General features: G+C 29.9%; 1 protein-coding gene and 1 long non-coding RNA gene across 2 annotated transcripts in view; one reads left to right on the top strand and one right to left on the bottom strand.

The window, feature by feature from the left end:
• The window catches only part of LOC123259546 (ephrin-B2), a 355,672-nt gene that overhangs the window by 29,949 nt on the left and 308,181 nt on the right, over positions 1–17,542 (bottom strand). The window lies entirely within an intron of this gene.
• Positions 1–17,542, top strand: part of LOC123259562 — a 246,629-nt gene that overhangs the window by 4,599 nt on the left and 224,488 nt on the right. The window contains exons 3-4 of the long non-coding RNA XR_006508266.1: positions 5,656–5,716; positions 5,949–6,193. This is a non-coding gene — a long non-coding RNA (uncharacterized LOC123259562). The remainder of the gene's footprint in view (positions 1–5,655; positions 5,717–5,948; positions 6,194–17,542) is intronic.

Consider the following 17,542-nt stretch of genomic DNA (forward strand, 5'->3'; position numbering starts at 1 on the left):
TGTCCATAGTTGTACGTATAAGGGGAAAAAATTTACGAGTATCGTCAATAATGTAGTATAATATAAGGTATTATTATAAATACATTTATTATAAATTTTGTAGTCGAGTGGATTAGTTTTCGAGCGTTTTTTTCTATAACTCCGTCACTTTACTTTGTTCGGCAAAGACCCGAGTCGGAGTCCGTAATAAAATAAATAGAAAGAAGAAGTGAGTTTACACGGTTCGAGGTCATGGGGTTCAGTATGACCTCGACAAACATACGGAGTCTATACTCAACTGATGCTAAAGAATGCGAATTCAAGAATTTTTCATTGAGGAAGAGTAATCCATTAATATATGTTTGCGTATTCCAAGGCCAAAAAAAATTGTTTCCAACTATGTGATTACTAGCCGTGTTATTCAGGATCAGGATGTATCAAGTATTTGATATGAGGTGTTTTTATTCTTCATATATATGCACATATATCATTAAAATTAAAATTACCCCGACGACTGAATATATTTCGTAGGAATAATATTTTTTGCGACCTTTGGGTATTTGTCTGATTCATTTATAGATTTCTAGAGTTTCATTGTTTTGAATCAAAACGAAAAATTCTTGAATTAAATAAAATTTACTTAAACTATTTAAAATTTCTTAGTTTCAAAATTTTTTTAGTCAAATCAACATTGAAAAAAAATTAATTTGAATCAAGATACAAATTTTTGAACCAAGATAATAATTTTTATAAGTTTCATTGTTTTGAATCAAATAACATTTACTTAAAATAATCAAAATTTCTTAGTTTAAGAATTTTTTTATTCAAATCAAGAAGATGAAATTCTTCAAAATAATTTACTTATTTCAAATTAATTTTTTTTTCTGTGCGAACTTCTTTTTTATTTTAAAAAAATTTTCAGCCATTCCTGAGCTTCTCCATTTTCTTTTACCTGGTAGCAAAATTTTAAAAACAACTAATCTTAAAATTTTTGTTATTCAGGATCAGGATGTATTAAGTATTTGATATGAGGTGTTTTTATTCTTCATATATATGCACATTAGGGTGGCGCAAAAAAACCGACTATTTTTTTTTTTTGAGTCTCGAGTGAAAAAATGTTAGTTTTTGATCTTTTAAGAGCTCTCTCCAAAGGACAGCTTAAAAAAAAATTTTTAAGATGTCGCTCCAAATTTTTTTAAACTTCAAAAATCGATTTTTTTTTTTTATTTTTTTTCTCGTTACGGTATAATTTTATAGACTAAAAAAAATAAGTTTCTGAAAATTTCAGTTCAAAATTTGAATTTTGAAAGGTCGCTCATAATTTTTTTCAATTTATTAGTGCACTAGTTTAGATTTTTTCGAGCGACCTTTTACTATTCGAATTAAAATTCCATGCATTTTTTTTTTTTTATTTAGTACAATAATCGATAAAAATACATCACGAGATGAACTAAAAATCAAGCACAACATAGAAAATATAATTTTTTTTTAATTTAATAACTTTATTTAATCAACTGCCAGGCGTGGGTTCGAATCCCAAGCTGGTCTTAGAAACCAGCTTGGTTGAGATTTGACCTTGCCGCGTAGGTTAAGATTTTTTCAAACCAAAAAGACCCCAACGTACCACTCCCAACACTTAAAGTCGGCGATATGAGTAATTAAAGAAAAAAAAAAAATTATGAGCGACTTTTCAAAACTCAAATTTTGAACTGAAACTTTCAGAAACTTATTTTTTTTTGGTCTATAAAATTATACCGTAACGAGAAAAAAAAAATTAAAAAAAAAAAAATTCGATTTTTGACGATTTTTGAAATTTTAAAAAATTTGGAGTGACCTCTTAAAAATTTTTTTTTAAGCTGTCCTTTGGTGAGGGCTCTTAAAACATCAAAAACTAACATTTTTTCACTCGAGACTCAAAAAATAAATAGTCGGTTTTTTTGCGCCACCCTATAATGCACATATATCATTAAAATGAAAATTACCCCGAGGACTGAATATATTTCGTAGAAATAATATTTTTTGCGACCTTTGGGTATTTGTCTGATTCATTTTTAGATCTCGGACGGTGAAAAATGTGATTTTCAAAAGATATAGAAAATATTGTTGCAAGCAAGTGCTTTTTTCTAACAAAAAATTTCAATTAATTAATCTTGAAACTACTTTTAAAAAATTTAATTATTTATTCAGTTAAAAGGGTATTTATTTGCTCTAAAAATCCATTTATTAAATAAGTACAATCGCATTTCCGTCAAACGAAATTATTTTAATGAAACACATTTTTTTTTTCCGAGTACATTTAACAGAGTTGTATTGTGTGAGTCACTCCCCGAGGACGAGGATTAAATCCCCATCTTTAATGACATAACAATGTGCGAAAATAATTACAAATATGAATACAAATATATTAATACTAATAATATGCAGTATTTAAATGTACGGTGAAAGGAGGATGAGAAAGTGAATATACAATGGCAAATGGTATTCTATTATTCGAGATGAGCCTTACGCTACATCGTTTGTCGGCTTTTGAGCACGAGGAATGTAACCATGAAATAATTCTTCGATTTTTCATATCCTATCCGTTTTCATTCCTATCCGTATATATATAAATATATCCAAAGGTTAAACCATCGGAATAAGTAGTGAGGATATATAAATATAAGTGTAGCTGATGAAAATTCTTAAACTTCGTCCTTGTAATAATTTTTAACAGAAATGTGAGTTCTATTCCTACTGACCCAATGACCGAACAATGAGCCTAGGTGGCCGTGAAAAAAATTATCCTCGGTAATTACTTACGCCTTGAGACATTTTCCTGTTCAAGAATAAGACCACCTTGTTTTTTTTTTTTAGGATTTTAAAATCCGATAGCATCCTAGACAGTGGTCATATTTGTTCCGGTATACACTGATCTAGTGACTTTAAAAATAAATATTGAGCTTAAGCTTATGGAAAATTAAAATGAGGATTAAAATAAATGTAAATACAGTATATAATTACTAAAATGCTCATTATCTAGCGATAGCCGGCGGGCAAGTACTTTCCGAATCCCGTTTGCGCTCTCTCGTGCTCAGAAAATAAGAAAGTAAAGTATAAATATATATATATAATATAGAGGAAGAATAAAAAAATACTAACAAATAAATAAAATAAAAATATAAAAATACGATGAGAGAATTTGAGATAATTTCTCACGCGGCCGCAATCCAGTATAGCAGTTATTCTGCGCTGCCCGTTGATGGAAAATAATAATAACGAGTCTGACTCTCGACGGCATACACAATACCACATATACAGCATGTATAATATAAATACATATAGGTATATGTATAAAATATAGTAGTTTTAGGTTGGCTGAGAGTCCAAGTAGTCGCAGGATAGGAATGTATGTGTGATAATAAAAATTAATATTTTTACCAGGAGGATTTTGTTGTTCCCATGCAGCGGCAGAAATTCGCAATAAGAGGATAGACAGAAGTAAGCAAAAATTAAATACAGAAGAAGAGTTTGGAGTAAAAAATATGAATTGGTGATGAATACATGGCTACTGGGGTTGTTGTTAAAATTTGGGGCGTCCAAATCCCAGCGAGTAGAGGTTAGAGCGACTCCAGACAATAACTCTAATCGTCGTTAATGGATAATCGGAAGAAGAGGAGCATTCGGTTCGTTTTACCAGAGGCCACAGGCTAAACTCGCGATACAGACGTATATTTTTACGACTGAAAATAGCAGTCTGGGATGCCCGAACGGACTGCGACCCGGTATTTTTTGAGCAATTCCGCATTTCAGTGTCCGTAGCCAGTCCATAGTTTCGTCGTTTAAATATTGGAATCTCTGGGTTTAGTTATTCTATCTCCTATTATTTTGCCTTTTGGCTTTTATTCTACTGGGCGGCGTGCGCTGGTCAGCCGGCACTTTCATCGCCGGTCGTCATGCGTTTTTACCTATACGCTATACGCCATATATAATACTACTCCCTTTCGTATTCCATCATTTTCGTCTTTTATTTTTTTTCCCAAAGCAACTCGCTTTGTGGTATTGCTATTCCCATTCGATTTCGGGCCTCTGTACTAAGCTAAGCTCCCCCTAGTCTGTTGTAGCACCTGCATAAAAAAATTCTAAACTTGACACACCAATCTCTGCCATGCCCAACGATTCAACGGCTCGTACACCTTCAAATATAATAAATTCAACAAGAGCGCTCTTTTTTTATTTATCATTAAGAGAATAAGAAAAATTTTGTGTTCATTCTCACTGATAGTCATTTTATTATGGTATTTAGGCTGCATTCAAAATGCTCTATCTCTAGACACATAATTAAGAAATTACCTTGTATCTTGTGAAATATTGACATTTTTAAAGATATAAGCTCATTCCGATGTTACACTCATCGAGACCTTTCATTTAAGTACACAGAAAGAAAGATTTCTTGACTGGAGAATAAAATTCTTGGCTCAAGTAAATTTTCGGGTGACCGAAGGAAGGCCGAAGTTGTCTTGGCCGAAGTAGAAATTTTTCTTGAAATTCTATTCTTGGTGGAAGTAATTTTTCTTAATTCAAATTATCATAAATATTTGATACAATAAACTTTTATATTGGATCAAGATTTTTAAATACTTTAGGGAAGCAGCGCCACCTACTTCAGCTGAGAAAAAAATTTTCTCACCTTGAGAAAATTTTTCTCTTGAATATTTGACACCCATTTTAGATTATTTTAGCACGCAATTATACATATTAAATTAAATAAAATGGTTCAATATTATTTGATCTTCCCATTTGACATGTTCGTCAATAAAAATATTAATGAAAATTCATTATCGAGATATTTAATTTTTTGGAGCAAGAGAAAAATTTTCTCAAGACAAGAAAATTTACTTCTGTCAAGAACTTAATTTTTTGGAGCAAGAGAAAAATTTTTTCAAAACAAGAAAATTTTCTTGATTTAAATAAATTGTCTTGGATCAAGATACGTATTTCTTGAAGCAAGAGAATTAATTTTGTTGGGATAAGTGAAATTTCTTGTGTCAAAAAAAAATTTTTTTTTCGCCCAAGAAAATAATTAGCAAGAAAAATATTTTCTTGGTTCAAGTGAACCATTCTTTCTGTGTACCCACATCAATTTTTCATATATTTATATATATTATATATATATGTATATATGAAAAATATATCAAAAATGCACGTGGGTACTCAAATGAAACCTCTTGATGAGTGTAACATCAGAATGAGCTTATATTTTAAAAAATGTCAATAGTTAAGAAAGTACAATGCAATTCAATATAATAAAGAAACGACCTTGTATCTTTTGAACTATTGAGATTTTTAAAGATATAAGCTCATCCCGATGTTACACTCATCAAGACCTTTCATTTGAGTACCCACATCAATTTTTCATATATTTATATATATTATATATATGTTTATATGAAAAATATATCAAAAATGCTTGTGGGTACTCAAATGAAAGCTTTTGATGAGTGTAACATTGAGATGAGCTTATATCTTTAAAAACTTCAATATTTAAGAAAGTACAGTTCAATTTAACAAAAGTCATTATTTAATAAAGCAAAAATTCATTTATTTATATTTTACACATCACGGCAGTCACATAGTGACTGCCGTGCTAGTTTATTATTAACTAAAGTAACTTTGTTATTTTTTTTTTTTTTTTTTCAGTATACAATTGATAATCCAGCTGAATTCTATAGAACAAAAATTTCCCAGCTCGCACACCAAGGTAATCCTTTTTTTTATCAAATTAGCTTGAATCAAAGTAAAATTTGATTAAGCTTAAAATAATTCCGGCTTGTTTCTGCAAAGTAGTAAAATTTACCGAGCAACACAATAGCATTGGTGTTTTTAGTCACCGTGGTGCATACTAATGACTGCTTTTTGTGGTGTAACATCGCCGGTACATTTTATCTCCATGTATTATCCGTGTTAATAATTAAATATATTTATCGATTCAGCATTGAGGAATGTGAGGTGTAGTGAGCATGTGTGGAGTTGAACCTTCTCTCCGAAAAAAGAGTAGAAAAAGGAAAGAGAAAGATGATGACGGTTCAGAAAATGTTTGGACGGAGAGAAACGTGAACGTCTATTTGGTTCCCTTGACCAGCACCAGCAAAACCAGCATAGCAGTAGAAGCATTCGATCGAGAGTGACTACCTGCCAAGTCGCGACGACCAGTCGACACGAAACGAGAATAAGAGAGGTAAGTCCAGGAGGATTGAGAATTGAGCCGGTGTTATGTGTATGCTCCTGGTCCCCGGCTCTCATTCTATTCGTGTAACACGTGTAGTGTTTGCGTGAACTCGTCCACCTTTCCGCATTCGCATTCGTCTACCTTACTTGTATTAAGAGCACCTAAGCCAAGATAGTCCTAGCCGATAGTCATAGGAATAAGGCAACGCGGCGATCTATATACAGACAATCGCTCTCCGTTTGGTTATTTTGCTAAATTCCGGACTATCCGATCCCGGACCCTATACATATACGTACTTGACACTACGGATCTTTCTCCTGAGCCTTGGCTACTTATTCTTCGTCGAGAGACCTTCTGCCGACTTGATTCGCTAAGAAAAAAACAAGACTAAGGCTCAAGTATTTTTTTGAAAAATACCGACACTATTCCTTGCTTTTCTTTTCAATGTTTTGTTATTTAACGAGGTTTTTTTTTTAATTGAGCTTTACATAAATTTTTTAAAAAATATTGTTCTGAAAAAAAATTAATTGTTTAATTAATTAACTTTAAAAAATTAAAGTTAATTAATTAAATTAATTAACCAGAAAAATAATTTTGAAGAGTTTCATTGTCTTGAATCAAGACGAAAAATTGTGAACTATAAATAGATAAAATTTTGCTTCATTAAATAATGACTTTTGTTAAATTGCACTGTAATTTTTTAACTATTGACATTTTTAAAGATATAAGCTCATCCTGATGTTACACTCATCAAGAGCTTTCATTTGAGTACCCACATGCATTTTTGATATATTTTTCATATATACATATATATAATATATATAAATATATGAAAAATTAATGTGGGTACTCAAATGAAAGGTTTTGATGAGTGTAACATCGGGATGAGCTTATATCTTTAAAAATGTCAATAGTTTGCGAGATACAAGGTCGTTTCTTGATTATGTTAAATTGCACTGTACTTTCTTAAATATCGACGTTTTCAAAAATATAAGCTCATCCCGATGTTACACTCATCAAGACTTTTCATTTGAGTACCCACATCAATTTTTCATATATTTATATATATTATATATATGTAAATATGAAAAATATATAAAAATTGATGTGGGTACTCAAATGAAAGGTCTTGATGAGTGTAACATCGGGATGAGCTTATATCTTTAAAAATGTCAATAGTTCACGAGATACAAGGTCATTTCTTAATTATGTGTTTAGAGATAGAGCATTTTCGAGTGCAGACTAAATACATCATCATAAATTGACTATTGGTGAAAATGATATGAAACCATGAAAAGGCACAACTCCAATAAAAATTTCTTAATTTAAGAATTTTATATTCAAACCAAGAAGATGAAATTTTTCAAAATTATTTACTTGATTCAAGTAAATTTTTTTTTATTTTTAAAAAATTTGCACCCATTCCGGAGCGTCTCCATTTTCTTATACCTGGTAGCAAAATTTTTAAAACAACTAATCTTAAAATTTTTTTTCTAAAAGAAAAAAACATCCAGAATATTTTTTTCTGAAACAAAGAAAAAAAGTACGACGGGTGTTAGAGGCCTTGATTTCGGAATGCAGTTCAAACACGCGGCCGACGTAATATATATCGCGGCGACATGGATACATGTGTCGTACACCAAACATATACATGGTAATTTAAAAATAAATAAATAAAATAAAATGAAATGAAATAAAACGAAATCCGTTTGCCTGAAATGGAATTAACGTATATTTTTTTCAGTGGAAATAAATTGATCAAATTTAATTACCGACGACTCTATACCGCGGTATCGCGTAGAATCCGAGTGTACACAGAGCCTTTCCCTCTTTCCTCCGGGTAATCGTATTTAAATGTATTTAAAAAGGAATTTTAGAGCAGGTATCGTTGTAGTATTTATATTAGTTGAGTATTAACGTGTGGGAGTCAGCCGATGCATATTTTAAATTTAAAAAATGAATTATTGTGATTAATATCGCGGCATACATCCCAGTAATTTATAAACCAATCACAATATTACCCGTACCAATAACAATAAAATTTTTAAAATCACTGCCATCAACCATCACTATTACAAATTGTAACTGTACATATTTTGAGTTTATAAATATGTTTGTTGATAAGTAGAACGATGGGAAGTATGTTTAGTTCGTCAGTCTCAATATAATAATAATAATAATATTAATAAAGACGCTTATTATTATATTATGGGAAGAAAATCTCTGCTTAGAAAATAATCTCTATAAAATTTTATTCAGTCATGATCATGATGTATCATAAGATTTGACTTGTAGATATCAAGACATTAAAAACCTTGTGTACCAATAACCAATATACAGCCGAGAAAACCAATATACACACTGAAAAAAAAAATTCTTGACTAGAGTGTAAATTTTCTTGGCTCAAGAAAATATTAAGGAAGATTGAAAATTTCTTCTTGCTCCAAAATAATTTTTGTCTTCTTTAAAATTTTCTTGCTGCAAGAAATTTGTTTTTTCTGTGCAGAAAAAAAAATTTACTTGAATTAAGAAAAAAATTCTTGAACCAAGGAAATAATTTTGACTAACTTCATCTTCTTCACAAAAAAAAAAAAAAAAATTACTTGAAACAAATAAATAATTTTGAAGAATTTCATCTTTTTGATTTGAGTAGAAAAATTCTTTAACTAAGAAATTTTTTTTGGTTTAAGTAAATTTTATTTAATTCAAGAATTTTTTGTCTTGATTCAAGACAATGAAACTCTTTAAAATTATTTTTTTGGTTCAAAAATTTTTATCTTGATTCAAATTAATTTTTTTTTAGTGTTGATTTGAGTAAAAAAATTTTTAAACTAAGAAATTTTGATCGGTTTAAGTAAATTTTATTTGATTTAAAAATGTTTCTTAATTTAAAATAATGAAACTCTTCAGAATTATTTTTTTTTGGTTCAAAAATTTTTATCTTGATTCAAATTAATTTTTTTTCAGTGTTAATTTGATCAAAAATTTCTTAAACTAAGAAAATTTTCATGATTTAAGTAAATCTAATTTAATTCAAGAATTTTTCGTCTTGATTCAAGACAATGAAACTTTTTAAAATTATTTTTTTTGGTTCAAAAATTTTTCTCTTGATTAAAATTAATTTTGTTTTATTTAAGTTTAAGAATTTTTTCTATTTAAATCCAGAAGATGAAGTTCTTAAAAATTATTTACTTAATTTTTTTTCTATGAGTGTCCAGAGCGAGAGCAGATGCAGATGATTGTCATCAGCGTAGTTTGAAATTATAAATATATTTTCGATGACAAGGCTTATATCCTCGCAGCGTGAGATGGTAGTCAGTGAAAAGGCTGGATGGTGTTGCGTGTTGTGTATTATTACGAGCACCCAGCATCAACATCAGTAAGAGGAATAGGAAAAGTCGTTGACGATTGTACGACGGGGTGTAAAGTAGACGCCGTCAGCCAATGAGAAATCTCTGATATGGCAGCCATTTTAATGATCGGGCAAGGTAAACAAAGGCTAAGAAGAAGAGAATGACTTCCACCCCTCCGGCTGGTTGCCGAGCATACGAGCACACGAGCTTTTCTCCCTTTTCATTATTATTTTCTTTTTTTTATTTCTTTTTTCAGGCTGTGCTGCCTGACTGCCTTGCTGGTTGCTTGGTTTACTTGTTCGCTCTCGTTCTCGTTCTCTCGAATCGCGCCGTGCGCACAAACGTGTCAAAGCGCACGTCATTACATACTAGTGCAGCGTGTGTAGAATATTATACATGCAGTTTCTACGGCGTGCATACACAACACGTATGCACGCCCACGTGCTCGCGAGAGGGTGTCGTCGACCAATCGCCGGGCCGCATCAACCCGCTTCAAGTCTCCTTCTTCAGCACTTAAACTTTCTCACTCATTTTATCCTGTTTCACTTATGTGTCCCCTGTCCCGCATTTGCCACCCTACACCCTACTGGTACACTCTTACCTCCTCATCCATATACATGTGCCTATGATATATAATATATGATGCACCAACACCCCTCCCCGATTTATCAAAAATCTACGCCCAAAATTACCTAACAAAAATTGAGAAATAATTTTTATTTAAAAAAAAAAATTATAATCTATATTATTAAGAGAATAAGCAAAATTTTGTCTCCAGGATAGTCACATGATGAAGTCAATTTTTTAAGTGAAATTTTTTATCATTGCAAAGGTTTTTAATGAATTTGAGCCTTTTCAAAGTTTCATAATTAATACATAATTAAGAAATTACCTTGTATCTTGTGAACTATTGACATTTTTAAAGATATAAGCTCATCCCGATGTTACACTCATCAATACCTTTCATTTGAGTACCCATATCAATTTTTCATATATTTATATATATTACATTTATGTATATATGAAAAATATATCAAAAGTGCAAGTGGGTACTCAAATGAAAGCTCTTGATGAGTGTAACATCGAAATGAGTTTATATCTTTAAAAACGTCAATACTTAAGAAAGTACAGTGCAATTTTACACGATCAAGAAACGACGTTGTATCTTGAGAACTATTGACATTTTTAAAGACATAAGCTCATCCCAACATTACACTTATCGAGACCTTTCACTTGAGTACCCACATCAATTTTTCATATATTTATATATATTATAAATATATATATGTATCTATGAAAAATATATAAAAATGCATGTGGGTACTCAAATGAAAGCTCTTGATGAGTGTAACATCGAAATGAGTTTATATCTTTAAAAACGTCAATACTTAAGAAAGTACAGTGCAATTTTACACGATCAAGAAACGACGTTGTATCTTGAGAACTATTGACATTTTTAAAGACATAAGCTCATCCCAACATTACACTTATCGAGACCTTTCACTTGAGTACTCACATCAATTTTTCATATATTTATATATATTATAAATATATATATGTATATATGAAAAATATATAAAAATGCATGTGGGTACTCAAATGAAAGCTCTTGATAAGTGTAACATCGGGATGAGCTTATATCTTTAAAATTTTCAATAGTTACGAAAGTACAGTGCAATTTAACATAATCAAGAAATGACCTTGTATCTTGAGAACTATTGACATTTTTAAAGATATAAGCTCATCCCGATGTTATACTCATCGAGACCTTTCATTTGAGTACCCACATCAATTTTTCATATATTTATATATATTATATATATGTATATATGAAAAATATATCAAAAATGAATGTGGGTAGTCAAATGAAAGCTTTTGATGAGTGTAACATCGGGATGAGCTTATATCCTTAAAAACGTCAATATTTAAGAAAGTACAGTGCAATTTAACAAAAGTCATTAATTGTTTAATAAAGCAAAATTTTATTTATAGTTCACAAATCACGGCAGTCACATCGTGACTGCTAGGTTGCTAATAAATTATTTAATCATAAAAATTTTTTCAGGAAAATTTTAAATAAATTTCTTGGTTCAAGATTTTTTTGTTCAATTGAAATTAATTTTAATAGACGAGTAATTTTTTATAATAAATATTCTTCTTGGTTAATTATGCACTCGCTAGAATGTAGTTCTTCTGAACAGTTTTCTTGGAGTTCTAGGTATAGTTCTGCTGGACTATTATTATATAGTCTGGTGAGCAGTCTGTTTGGAAAGATTATTCGGGTTTGATCGATAGTTGGATGTTGGACAAAGCAAGCCCTAAGTATTTCATAGCGTAGGTCTCGTAGGCTTCTTTACTCGAGGGATGCTTTTTTTATGTAGATAAATGTGGATTTTTTTAGATTTCTATTCACTTCTTTTGACTATCCTACACAAAGTACGAATAGTTATGTATAGACGTATTTCTATACGAGGAAATTATTTCGAGTACTTTGTGCATCGCTTTTTGTTACCCGGAGTCATTTTACTGTTTAGTTCTACGGCTGGTCTGTTTCGAGATGTAAGAAACTCGGCCCGAGAAATAGGATGGTACAAAGTGGAACACCTTTTTATATTTTTTTTTTCAAAGTTATATTGTGAATTTCTCAATCAATACCCTAGATAGTTCTTTAAAATTTTCTAACGATTTTATAAATAGTTAAATTTATTTTTAAATAAATTCATTAAATAATAAATTAATTAAAAATTTTTTATTTAAAATATTAATACTTAGTAAAATATTTTAGCTACTAAAAAAATTCTTGAAAATAATAGCGACTATCAAGAGGGTAAATAAAATATATCCGACAATATAATGTCAGACATAAATTACCTTTAGTTTTTTTTAATGACCTTGGAACGGTGCCTGAACAACGATTTGAAAATATCCGTCTCTGGCAGCAACAATGCCTCGAAAAATAATGAAAAAGCACCGGAATGTATAATGTTGGAAAGAGCACATACATAAGAACTAAACGTAGAGCTGGATTGACATTTAAAAATAAAAATATGAACCTAAAAATACAAACACAAATAGGGAAGCAAAGAAAGCAAAGGTTGAACGGAGTACTTATACCCAGTCTGAGCGGTGTGTGTAACAAATCGGTTTACATCGTTATGGAAATCAAACAAAAGAGTTTCCCGTGAAATAACAGGTAACTGTCTATAGATCGGATATTGTATCCGACACACGTACAATCGTTTGATTTTTTTATTGTAACTATTATGTGTCTTGATAAAAATATTGAGAGAAAGAGCCCGTAACGAAAAGCCGTACGAAAGGAAGCACGCAAAGAAAGTCACAAAGATGGCTGATGCCTGTAACCAACACCAGGCAGCCATTTGTGGAACATAAGGAACACGATATAGGGTTTTCATCTCTTATATACATATAAACCCATCACCCTCGATCGTGTTACCTTGGCTCCCTCGCAAAGATGGCCGTGGCTTACATTTCTTTGCGCCATAATTGCGGTAATGTGTGAAAAATTTATTCCCCGTTTTTCAATTAGGATCCCACGGAACCGGTAATTATTATTGGCTTCTGTCATTCATTTGATTTATTTATTTATTTATTTACAAACAACCAAACCCAACAGCCGTAGCCATTAATTTAATAGGGTTAATAATCTTTACACAGTAATTATTCTTAAATTATTTTTGTGATAGCAAGATAACCAAAAATAAAATTGAGTAATAAATTTAGATTGCATCAATCGCTTAATAACTACTCGAGGAAGTAAACATAAAAATAAAAATAATAAAAAAAAAAAGTAACAGATTTGTAAAAAAAAATTGAGTAATTTTTTGATGATACTAAAGTTAGCCGACGTTTTTAATTTTTTGATTTTTTTTTTAATAATTAAATTAGAACAAAAAAATATTTTTTGAAAATTGCACTTACAGTTTTTCAAGTTTTTAACGAATGACAATTTTTTTTTCTTTTTTTTGGAGACAATTTTTCAATAAAAAAAATTTTTTTCATTTTTAAATGTCGGCTAACTTAATTTTCATAATTTTTTGCACTTTGCACCACTGAGATTAACTCTTTAATTTTTAATTTTTATATTCAAATTTTTACTTTCTAGTATTTATCATTACTATACATTCCAAATTTAAGAAAAACGATTTTTCTTAATATCTACATTGATAAAAAAATTAACTTGACTCAAGAGCCAAAATCTTTAACCAATAATACCATTTTGAAGAAAATAACTTTTTTGAGTCAAGAAAATAAATTTTTGAGACAAGAAAAATTTACTCAAATCAGAAATAATTTTTTGACTCAAGAATTTATTATCTTAGTTAAAAAAAAAAAATTTTTTTCAAAATAGTATTCTTGGTTCAAGATTTTGACTTTTGAGTCAAGTTAATTTTTTTATCAGAGTAAAATTTTGAAATTTTATATCTTCATTATTCATACATGTATTTTATTATAAATTTTTTTTGTATATTTTCGCCATTTGGCTATACTATTTTGGCATTGAAATTAAATAAATAAATAATTATAGACTTACATTCACGCCATTTTGCAACTCAGCGAGCGATGCATATACCCAGTAGGGCAGCCCAGAGGGTCAAGGGATTTCCCATCGCACAATGGTAACAGTTCCAATGTTTAATTTTGTTTTATTAGCTGGAGGAAATTTTCTGCATTAACATCGGAATAATTGAAATAGAAACATATGAAGAAATTTATAATGATTGAGCCGCGAGCCAACAGCCAAACAAATTGATTTATTAAAATTCCAAAAAGATTTGCGGATTTTTTTATTTAAAATTGTAATAAACGCAAGAAAATTATGATACGATACGTCTATTATGAGGATGATATAATGAAGAAAGCTTGAGTTTCTTTGAGAGTGTATGAATTGAAATACTTAAAGTCATGGAATAAGCCGGCGAGAAAAAATGGGCTTAGCTGGGTGTATTGGTAAATTTATGTGTGTGTATATTAACTTTTATGCACCTGTAGATACACATTATTAGTTATTACATTACGTATATGTACAACTAGATACAGAGGTAGTTAATGTAGCAATGGCAATGTATATATATGAACAGAGTGAGGAGCGATTGCTTTTGCTTCTCGTATTGCCTGACACGATGATGCCTAGTCATATGCATAATGTAATTGACTTGATCTCACAGTACGTATACTTATAAGTACAAGTTAAGTATTAAAGTATATAAGACTTAAGAGTGGGTAAAAGTTTTAAGTATTATTATTATTTATAAATATAAAAAATTTTAATATAATAATGTATTTAAATTTTAAAGGATCGTTGATACTTTGCGAATAATGAAATGCTGAAAAACGGATTGTGTATGATGAGGATGAAGCGGCTTTGTTTAAATTATGAGAGGGACTTTTATAGTAGTTCATTCACATTATATTATATATTGTGTATGTATATATGTATAGATGCTGGTGGATTTTTATTTAAAGTCGAAAGCTGAAAAAAGAAAAAAAAATAAAACCAAGACGTTTTTATAATGACATAATAAGACAAAATAATAATGATAAGTATGAGGAGGGTTTAATGTTTAAAAAGAAAAGTTAAAATAAAAAGATAAGCGAATGACGAAAATATAAAGAATAAATTATAGCATTGAGCTCGGATTAATTATTCTTAAAAACGTCTTTGAATTTGTCATAAAACGACTCGACGACGAGAGGGATTATCTTAAGCGGAATGAAGATATGACTTATTATATTTGATGCACCAACGTTTTTACTCCGAGTATTATTTTTATATATTATGTGCTCGGAGATTAAGGATAATAAGTGATGGTCTGAAACAATAAATAAACTATCAAGCTGGTGGTTTATTATTAACACAAGGCGTCTTGTGTCACACGCCCGATGAAAAGAAAATTCATCATCTGAAAAAGGATCCATTGAATCCTTATCAGTTTTAGCGATCCCTGTCAAACAAAAAGGGGTTACTTATTGTAAGGCGACAACATTTACGAGGATGAGATTTTTAATATTTGATACTTTCTTTATTCTTTTTACATTTTAAACAATGCTTTTTTTTTTTTTTAATATTTTTTTATATTTTTAGTAGATTTTATAAAAATCTAACTATTGTTTTTCTCCTCATGACGATATCGTCAACAACTCTCAAGGGATTCTAATAAAATTCTACTTATTTTATAGAAAATTACGAAGATCAAGTTCAAATATCGACGGTCTAATTAGCAATTGGTCTAACTCCTTATTTTTTAGAGGGTGATTTTTTAACATTTTGAGGTAACAATAGTTCAATTATAAATTATTTGAACGATCCAAACCGAAATATTTATACCTCTAATAAATAGTAAATGGTTTTTTAAAGTGATAATAAATTTTTAACTAATTATTTTATCATAAAAATGGATGATTCTCTGAAATGGAGTTAGACAATTTGCTAATTAGAACGTCGATATGAACTCAATCAAACAATTACTTTAGAAATTACAGCATTTTTTAATTTTGAAAATTTCATACTCTCACTACTTCTCATTTAAATAACTTTTGAACGCGTTGAGATATTTGATTTTTGTAAAGTGTATTTGAAAGCTGAGAAATTAAGCTTCAATTTACATACTTACATATTTTTTTTAAGCAAAAAATATCCATTTTAGGATCATTTTTACTCTAGTAGTCGTCTTGTCCACACATCATACGTTAAAATCTAATTATAATTTTGATTAATTTATATTATTAAGAGAATAAGAAAAATTTTTTGTGTCATTGCAAAGGTTTTGACTTGAATTTGTGCCTTTTCAAAGCTACATATCATTCTCACCTTTAGTCAATTTATGTTGATAAGTATTTAGGCTGAATTCGAAAATGCTCTATCTCTAGATACATAATTAAGAAATGATCCAGTATCTTGAGAACTATGGACATTTTTAAAGATATAAGCTCACCCCGACATTATACTCATCGAGACTTTTCATTTGAGTACCCACATCAATTTTTCATATATTTATATATATTATATGTATATACAAAAAATATATCAAAAATGCATGTGGGTACTCAAATGAAAGCTCTTGATGAGTGAAACATCGGAATGAGCTTATATCTTTAAAAATGTCAATAGTTAAGAAAGTACAGTGCAATTTAACATAATCAAGAAACGACGCTGTTTATAAATATAAATAATGCTGTGAAGCGGGAAAGAATGGGAGTTACGGTAATTATTACGTGAAGTGTTCCACGTTCACGTAACAGGATATTGGTAGGAAAGGATTGAGAAAGGAATGTGGAGAGGATCATTTTAATGTGAGTTCATAGAATATGCGAGAAAAAATTATTAGATAGCTCGGACTGGGATTCGAACCCAGAACCTTCCGAAGACATGTCGGCTACTCTAGCATTTGAGCTATCCGGTCTATACTGTATCTTGAGAACTATTAACATTTTTAAAGATATAAGCTCACTCCGACATTACATTCACCGAGACCTTTCATTTGAGTACCCACATCAATTTTTTCATATATTTATATATATATATATATATATATATATATGTATATATGAAAAATATATCAAAAATGCATGTGGGTACTCAAATAAAAGCTCTTGATGAGTATAATGTCGGGGTGAGCTTACATCTTTAAAAATGTCAAGAGTTAAAAAAGTACAGTGCAATTTAACAAAAGTCATTATTTAATAAAGCAAAATGTTCTTTATTTTTAGACCACAAATCACGGCAGTCACATAGTGACTGCAAAGTTACTAGTAAGTAATAAAATGAAATTTACTCCCATTTCAGATGCTGAATGACCTTTTTTTTACAGATATTCTCAAGTTAATTAATTAAAAAAAAAAAAAAAATTATTTTTCTCACAAGTATTAAAAATATCAGCCAGCAGTTTCGAAACATTTCGATTTAATACTAAAGTGTTAATTATACCAGCTATTTTTTAGGATTGACTGGCAATTTCAGCGAGCTGATACCTGGATAAAAAAA

The sequence above is a fragment of the Cotesia glomerata genome, linkage group LG2 (genome assembly GCF_020080835.1).
Source record: "Cotesia glomerata isolate CgM1 linkage group LG2, MPM_Cglom_v2.3, whole genome shotgun sequence".
NCBI classification, from domain to species: Eukaryota; Metazoa; Arthropoda; class Insecta; order Hymenoptera; family Braconidae; genus Cotesia; species Cotesia glomerata.